General features: G+C 37.8%; 1 pseudogene; it reads right to left on the reverse strand.

The window, feature by feature from the left end:
- Nucleotides 1-3,739: 3,739 nt before the first annotated feature.
- Nucleotides 3,740-7,989, reverse strand: LOC107943328 (uncharacterized; annotated as a pseudogene).
- Nucleotides 7,990-9,471: the final 1,482 nt, after the last annotated feature.

Consider the following 9,471-nt stretch of genomic DNA (forward strand, 5'->3'; position numbering starts at 1 on the left):
CACAAAAATCAGCCTTTAATTACCAACTAAACATCACCCAAAATTGGCCAGCATATGTCGGAATCAGGATGAACTTCCAGACTAAATTAACTAGCCTAAAAAGGTGAGTTGATTCGGCTTTGGCTTAATTTCTGGAGGTACATAAAAAATGGGAAATTAAGGCTTCAAATTGGCTAAATAATTGGAATAATGTCAAGGTTGGTTTTTTTTTTTTATAAGTACTTGTGGGTTAATTCCTATGGCCTCTTGAATCATATTTAATGGAAATCAAATGTATTACTATCTTTAATAAGATCTAAAGCAAGTTCTAGAATAATTGATAGCTGATAACAATAATCACACATGAATGAATAATAACCTCTCAAGTTGGCATGGATGTCCCAACTTTCGCTCTAGGCTCAAATTCCTCACAAGGACCACATAATTATCAATTGAGCAGATTAATTTTATTTTTTTTTAAATCAAGATACTAACCAAAATCAATTAATTGAAAACAAAATTTAACCCAACCAATCGACATACAACCACCCCAATCAGCTTGAATTCATGAAATACATCTTCATTCTTTTATTTAAATATTTTCCTAAAGGAAATTCGACAAGACTTATTCATGAAAGTTGCAAGCATCAAATATGTTAGAAAATCAATGAATTGATTCTCCCCCATACTTAATGTTTGCATTGTCCCTAATGCAAAAGAAAAAATTTGAAAATTAAAATTAACTTAATGGAAAGAAACAATAATGGTAAAGAAAACTCCCCTGAATATGTGGTTGCCTCCCACAAGCGCCTTTGTTTTAAGTCGGTGGCTCGACATCACACTTCTCATGGATCCTCAAGATTGATCTCCTCCAACCAAGTTGCTTGCTCTCCTTCATGAAAATGTTTCAACCTTTGACCATTCACTTTGAAAATTTTATTAGTTTCGAGGCTCCTAATTTCGATTGCCCCATGATGATGCACCTCGGTTATTATAAATGGACCAAGCCACCTTGATTTTAACTTACCAGGAAACAATTTAAGCTTAGAGTTAAAGAGTAGTACCTTTTCCCCCACCTTAAATTCTTTGCGAATCAACTTTGAGTCGCGAAATGCCTTTGACTTACCTTTGTAGATGACCGAATTGTCATATGCTTCTAGGCGCAACTCCTCTAATTCTTGCAGCTTCAACTTGCGCTTTTCACCTGCCAAACTATAATCCAAATTGCACTGCTTAACAGCCCAGAATGATTTATGCTCAAGCTCAACGGGAAGATGACATGCCTTCCCAAAAACAACCCTGTAAGGTGACATCCCAATTGGCGTTTTGTAAGCCGTTCGAACAGCCCATAATGCCTCATCTAACCTTTGACTCCAATCCTTCCTATTGGGCTTAACAATTTTCTCTAAAATTCCCTTGATCTCTTTGTTACTACTCTCAGCTTGCCCATTGGTTTGAGGGTGATAAGCTGTCGACACTCTGTGGGTGACGCCAAATTGTGCAAATAAAGCTTTCAAGGTTCTATTACAAAAATGTGTTCCCTTGTCACTAATTATAGCCCTTGGAACCCCATATCTATTTAAAATGTTGGTCTTAAGACATTTCACCATAGTTTTAGCATCATCGGCCCTAGTTGGGAATGCTTCTACCCATTTTGACAAGTAATCAACACAAACAAGAATGTATAGATAACCGAAAGAAGAAGGAAAAGGCCCCATAAAATCAATACCCCATACATCAAATATATCACAAACATAAAAATTATGTAATGGCATTTGATTTCGGCTACTTAAATTACCGGTTTTTTTACATGATGCACATGTTTTACAAAATGCATATGAATCTTTATGAATAGTCGGCCAAAAAAAACCACACTCAAGTATTTTATGAGCTGTTCGCTTAGGCCCAAAATGTCCCCCACCTTCTCGAGAATGACAAAAATTAAGCACCGACTCTATCTCACTATCATCGACACAACGCCTAATTATTTGGTCACTACAAAATCGCCAAAGATATGGTTCTTCCCATAAGTAAAATCGGGCTTGACTTCTAATTTTTTCTCTTAAATGTCTAGGTGCATTCGTAGGGAACTCTTAAGTCACTAAGTAGTTTACTATGTCGGCATACCATGGCAAAACACTAGACAAACTATAAAGTCGCTCATCGGGAAATAAATCACTCGGCTCATCCCTCAAAATTCCAGTCTCTATCCTACTCAAATGATCGGCCACAAGATTCTCCTTACCTTTCTTATCTTTAATTTCCAAGTCAAATTCCTGAAAAAACAAAATCCATCTTATTAACCGGGGCTTAGCTTCTTTTTTATGCAACAAATATTTAAGAGCACCATGGTCAGAAAATACAACAACTTTGACTCCTAGCAAGTATGCTCTAAATTTTTCTAAGGCAAAAACAATGGCATAGAGCTTTTTCTCGGTCGTGGTATAATTACATTGAGCTGGGTTCAATAGCTCGCTAGCATACCTGATAATATAAGACTCCTTACCATTTCTTTGTCCCAAAGCCGCACCAACAGCCTTATCACTGGCATCACATAAAATTTCAAAAGGTAATGCATAATTCGGCCCTTGTATGATAGGGGCTATGATCAATTTCAATTTCAATTCATCAAAAGATTTTCTGCAATTCTCACTAAATTCAAATACGATATCTTTACCGAGAAATGCACATAAAGGTGACGATATCTGTGAAAAATTCTTGATGAACCGACGGTAAAAACCTACATGACCCAAGAAGGATCGAATTCCTCTCACAGTCCTGGATAAGGTAGATTTTTAATTACCTCGACTTTGGCTTGGTCGACTTCTAAACCTTTAGTTGAGACGATATGCCCCAATACTACGCCCTTTTCAACCATGAGATGACATTTCTCAAAATTTAATATCAGGTTAGTCTCAATGCAACGCCTAAGAACTAACACAAGATGATGCAAACATTGATCAAATGAATCACCATAAATCGTAAAATCATCCATGAACACCTCCATTAAATGTGAAATAAAATCTGAAAATATGCTCGTTATACCTCTTTGAAAAGTAGCTGGTGCGTTGCACAATCCGAAAGGCATTCTCTTGAAGGCGTACGTTCCAAACGGGTAAGTGAAGGTGGTCTTCTCTTGATCCTCAGGTGCAATAGGTACCTACAAATAACCTGAATAGCCATCTAAAAAACAAAAATGTGAGCGACCAACTAACATTTCTAACATTTGATCCATGAATGGAAGGGGGTAGTGGTCTTTTTTAGTGGCTTTATTCTGTTTCCGATAGTCTCTACAAACCCGCCAACCATTCTGCACTCTCGTGGGAATCTCTAAACCTTCCTCGTTGGTAACTATTGTAGTTCCTCCCTTCTTAGGTACAACATGAATTGGACTTACCCACTTTGAATCGGCTATGGGATAAATGACATCGGCTTCCAACCATTTCAAAATTTCAGTCTTAACTACCTCCATCATTGGTGGATTCAATCGGCATTGAGGGTCTCTTTTGGGGACTGAATCTGGTTCCAAAGCTATCTTGTGGGTACACAAAGTCGTACTAAGTCCCTTAATGTCGGCTAGTGTCCAATCGAAGGCTTCCTTATGCTCCCTAAGAACTCTAAGCAGCTTAGATTCTTGTATCTCGGTTAAGGCATTCGACACTATCAATGGTAGAGTTTGATTTTCTCCCAAATAAATGTACTTCAAATTTTCGGGCAGCTCTTTTAACTCTAATTTAGGTGGCGCAATTAGTGAAGGAACCTACTTACCAGTCACCATAAGATTAGGGAGAATCGGCTTGAATCGTGTCAATTTGGGCGAGTCTAAAGCACAAACTGAGTCAATTAAAGAATCAGAAATGATAAATTCTTGCTTGTCGACATCAAAAATGCTCTTAGCGAGAACGCTTTTCAACTCGTCTTCTTCCCCTAATTCATAGACATCTTGAACAAAATTGTCAATTACATCAAGAGTAAATACAGAATTAATATCAGTGGGATATCTCATAGCATCAAATATATTAAATTTAATTATCTCACCATCAAATTCCATTGTTAAATTCCCTTTATGCACATCAATTTTCGTTCTAGCTGTCTTAAGGAAGGGTCTACCTAAAAGTAAGGGTACATCAACTGAGTTATCACTAGCTCCCATGTTTAAAACATAAAAATCAGCTGGAAAAACTAACTCATTCACTTGCACTAGAACATCTTCTAAAATGCCATCAGGATAGGCATTACTTCTATCTGCAAGTTGTATTATCAGTCCCGTGTCTTTTAATGCACCTAATTGAACCTTATCGTAGATACTCCTAGGCATTACATTTATAGAAGCACCCAAGTCAAGCATAGCTTTATCAATTTTAAGGTCTCCTATCTTACAAGGTATCGAAAACATTCCAGGATCTTTACATTTAATAGGAAGTTTCTTTTGAAATACCGCAGAGACATTTTCGCCTAGACTAATCTTCTCATTTCCAATTAATTTCCTTTTAGATGTGCACAATTCTTTTAAAAAATTAGCATATCTAGGCACCTGTTTAATTGCATCAATCAATGGAATATTAACTTGTACCTTACGGAAAGTCTCAAGAATTTCGGTATTGACGTCGTCTGATTTTTCCTTCATCAAACGCTGTGGAAATGGCGCCTTCGGTACATAAGATCGAGGTTGGTTATTATCGTTCTGACTTGCTTGTGCTCGAAGCTCGGGAACCCTCGTTTCCTGCTCAAAATTTGCTGCATCATGCAAAACATTGGACTGTTGTAAACGTGATTTCCCTACTTCCTTTGGAGCTGCTTGCGACGGTTGTAAATCCACTTTTGGCAAGGCTGAATTTCCCTCTTCAATATCACTAAATCGGACCTTTCTTACCTCAGTTTCATCTTCCTTATTACTGTTTTGGCCCTTCTCTAGTATCGATCTCAACTCCTTCCCACTTCGCAAGGTTATAGCACTGACATTATCCCTTGGATTTGCCACAGGCTGTAATGGTAACCGATTATTTACCTGTGCTTGCAAGTTCCCAAGATTAACGTCGGTCGACGAGGCTCTGGTTTGCAACTGCTTCACTGCCGATTCCAAAGACTGAAATCTTCCATCGGTTTCCTTCTTCTGGTCAGCCATTATTTTCATCATTTGTTCAAGCATGGTATGGGTCTTAGTTTCAGCACTAAAATTTTGATGGCTGGGTTGTTCTGTGACGAATTATATTGTCGAGAATTTTGCTGCTCGAATCTCAGAGGTGTGGCTCGATTTTGATATCTGAGATTGGGGTGGTCTCTCCATCCCTCATTATAGGTAGCTGAACATGGATCATACCTTCTCTGATTTGGAAAGACGGCGTTTGCTTCCCCTTCCTGTAATGTTGGACACATATCTGTGGTATGTCCTTCCAAACAACAAATGCCACATAGTGAAACTTTCGCATTACCTCCAGTCATCAATTTACTTACCATAGCCGTTAAGTTAGCTAACTGAGCCTCCATCATACTCGACTGGACCTCATCCATTCGTTTACCCAAGTCGGATCTCCTGAGACCAAATTGCTGTGTATTTTGCGCCATATTAGCAATCAAATTTCGGGCTTGTTCAGGAGTTTTATCAACCAATGCACCTCCACTCGCTGCATCGATCATTCCTCGATCTTGTGGTGTCAATCCTTCATAAAAGTATTGCACTAAGAGCTGCTCACTAATCTGATGCTGTGGACAACTCGTACATAGTCGTTTAAACCTTTCCCAGTATTCATATAATGACTCACCTACCAGTTGCTTAATTCCACAAATTTCCTTCCTGATTGACCCTATTCTTGATGTCGGAAAATACTTCTCAAGGAAAGCCTTATGTAACCCTGTCCAAGTTGTGAATGAACCTGGTGGCATGTAATATAACCAGTCCTTTGCCAACCCTTGTAACGAGAAAGGGAAAGCTCGGAGCTTGATTTGTTCCTCTTCAATGCCATCTGGCTGCATAGTTGAACAAGTAATTAAAAATTCATTAATATGATGGTAAGGGTCCTCACCTGGTAACCCATTGAATTTTGGCAACAAGTTTAGGAATCCCGAATTAAGCTTTAATGGCCTATCAAGGGCAGGATATGTGATAGATGGTGGTTGCGCGGCCAAGTTAGGAGCGGCCAATTGCTTCAAAGTCTGGTTAGCCATGTTGATATCCTCTGAAACGTTAGGCTCAACGTGGGAATTGGAATGTTCAGCTTGCTGGCCGGTGGTGTTAACAGGAAACTCCAATGTTCGTCGTCCACTCCTTAATAACATATACTAAAGGGTCTAATCTACCTCCAAAGACAAAAACAAGAAAACAAAATAAGTTCTGAAAATCAAATAAATTTGACTATGTCGCTTCCCCGGCAACGGCGACAAAATTTGGTAGCTGTCGTTATGACCACCGAATTTAATTCCTCTACTCAACCAATATTAACTGGTAATATAGAGTAAGTACAGGATCGTCCCACGAAGAAGCTTACAACAAATCTATTTGAAGTGATTCAAAATTAAAGTAACGTAAAAGCATGCAAAATAAAAAGGAAAAGTGGGGGGGTTTATGTGTTACGATCGATAAAAATAATCTCAAATAACAAATAAGCTTTGGCTCGAATTAAAACTGCTGAGAAGAAAATATCAAGAGAAGAATAATGCTTAGTTATTAACGCCTTAATCCACCCAGCACAAGTTCTTTGAAACCTGAAATTAAGAAATCAAATTAGCAGCAAGGCTGAAAAAAATCGCTTACGAAGCAATTTCTTATCCCTAGTAAATTATTCAATTAGAGAACGTTCATGATTGAAACCTTCCTTTAATTATCTCTGTGTCGACTTTGTTAAAAGAATTTAAAAGATTTAGAGGCTTCGCTTTGCCTTAACCAAAGAAAATCCACCAGCGGCTTCTAAGATTAAATCCGTAGTTGTCTTAATTAGCTGCGGCAAATTAATTATCACTAATTCTAAGCTTAATTGAGAAATTCGATTCCTCAATTTACACTTAAATGATGATAGGGAAAATTCCCAATTTAATTAGGTGATCACTCCAATTGAATTAGAAAAATTCCTTGAAAGATAAAATCAAACAACTCAAGAATGCCGAATTCAAATTTAGAACAAAGTAAACCTTCAAATCACTTGTGCTCGGTTTCATAAGAGTCTAACTAAGCTTAAATAGATTAGCTGCTCATAGCAAGTAAAGTTAAACAAGAATCAATTTGTAAACACATGAATTACAAACTGAATTTTGGAAAGGAAAATTCCTCAAGTTGTCGAGCTTCCCCTTCTCTCAAATAGCTGAAATTTCGGGCTGATTCTTCAACTCCTTGGTCGTCCTTTGCTGGTTCAATCTCAGGAATTTTGCTTTCTCGAGTCACGCATTTTTGCTCTGTTCATTCTCTGATTTTTTTCTTCACCTCCTCTTTTTTTCAGCTGCTATCATCTCTATTTATGGGATAATAACCTCCAATCAATTCAAAAATTAAAATCAATCTTATCCCCCCTTTTTCTTAGCCTTACCCGTCGCATGAAAATAGCTTCAGCTTAGTAGAGTTTTAATTCAACTCTTCAATGCTGATTTGGCTTCCAATTGTTTAAACTAGAGTCGGCCACCGCTTGGCATGAAGGAAATAATAATTCCCTTCTTAATTTTGTCGCATGTTTGGCTTCCAATTGGACCGACTGCTCCTCCATTGTTTGTTTAATTCATTCGGCCTGCTGTCTTTTTATTGGACCGAATTTTTGCTACCAATTAAAATTCAATTCCTTCAGCCAACATATGATCAACATTCAGCAGCTTAATCATTCCAATTTGAGCTCATACGGAAATCCAAATGTCATTCACCTGCACATGACTTAAAATTTTAACATTAAATAATTGAATTGGAGCTAAAAAAACATTATTACGGCATGGGATGTTCTTGCTGTAATTTAAACTAATTCGACATTCAATTTCTCAAAATTTAATCAATAATTTAAATAATTTAGTTGAATAAGTTAAGCTCAGAATTGAACTTAACATCTGTTGCATTGCATTGCATGACCGTTGGTTACACCCTTTTAAGTGGGAGTGAGAAACTACGCCTTCGTGAGGATTTCACCTCCGCACGGGATAGTGGATCACTTTCGGGATACATCCGTACCTATGTCTTCGTGAGATTTTCATCTCCGCATGGCCATAGGGAAATGTATTCCCCTGAATTTAACTCAGCCCATATGAGCCTATAATGGGTGAGGATCGAGGAATCTGTTGGTTCAGGTACCCTTACTTTAGAACCAAACCGCATATAATGAGCCCTAAGAGCCTACCCTAGGTAGAACCATACCAAATCCCTAGAGGTCACCTGAAAACTTGGTTTAAATTTACGATTATTTTGTTGTATTTCGTTTGTTTTGTTACAATTTTCATTACTTCGGTTTGTAATTACTCTATTGGCTTGAATTTTTGATATGTTTCTGCATATTGCATTACATAACCGCTCGGTTACACCCTTTTAAGTAGGAGTGAGAAACTGCTCCTTTGTGATGTTTTCACCTCCGTCCAGGATAGTGGATCGCTTTCGGGATATATCTGTACCTATGTCTTCGTGAGATTTTTTTCTCCGTGCAGCCATAGGGAAATGTATTCCCCCGAATCGAACTCGATCCGCATGAGCCTATAATGGGTGAAGATCGAGGAATCTGCTAGTTCGAGTACCCTTGCTTTAGAACCAAACCACATGTAGAGGACCTTAGGAGCCCACCTTAGGTAGAGCCACTTCAAACCCCTAGTGGTTACCCGAATAGGTACTCTATTTTTCTTGTTTGCTTTTGTGTACTCTATTTTTCTTGTTTGCTTTTGCTTTGTACTAACTTGTTTCGTTTTGTTTTGGTTATGATTGCATTGCATTTTTATCTTAAAAAAAGGTGTTGATTCAAGTTTGATTACTAAATTAGAAAGCTTGTCTTGGAAAACGGATTTCTTGATAAAGTGAAAGATAATATGGCTGCCCGAATACATTCCAAGAAACACGACAAAAAAAAGTGATGGAAGAGTACATGATTTTACTTCGTGGCCCGAAGATTCAAGCTAATTATTTGAGAGTCACCGACATTTCAACATCCTTAAAGAAGCTGATGAGCATTGCGAGGATGAGCAAATGATGGATCGCAGCCAGGATCAAGCAAGAAAGAGCTAGTAGTGGCATCCATTGGAAATTTACAGGATTTATCTTAAATATTCGGATAAAGAGGAAGCTTCATGTAAAGAAATTTGTTTTTTAGTAAAGTTTTCTAAATGGAATTGAATCAAATTTAACGTCTTTTTTGCATTCATTTCATGCATTTGCATTACATGACATCACATGCATTAAAGATCATTAAAAGACCCTAATTGAGTAAAATTATTTCAGCTAATCTGGAAAACTGACACCCTTAAGGTATCCAACGCAAAACCAAAGAAATGGATCAGAGACTAGAGGGATTAGAGCAATTGCAAGCCCAGATACAAGCCCAG

This window comes from Gossypium hirsutum, chromosome D06 (genome assembly GCF_007990345.1).
Source record: "Gossypium hirsutum isolate 1008001.06 chromosome D06, Gossypium_hirsutum_v2.1, whole genome shotgun sequence".
Lineage (NCBI taxonomy): Eukaryota > Viridiplantae > Streptophyta > Magnoliopsida > Malvales > Malvaceae > Gossypium > Gossypium hirsutum.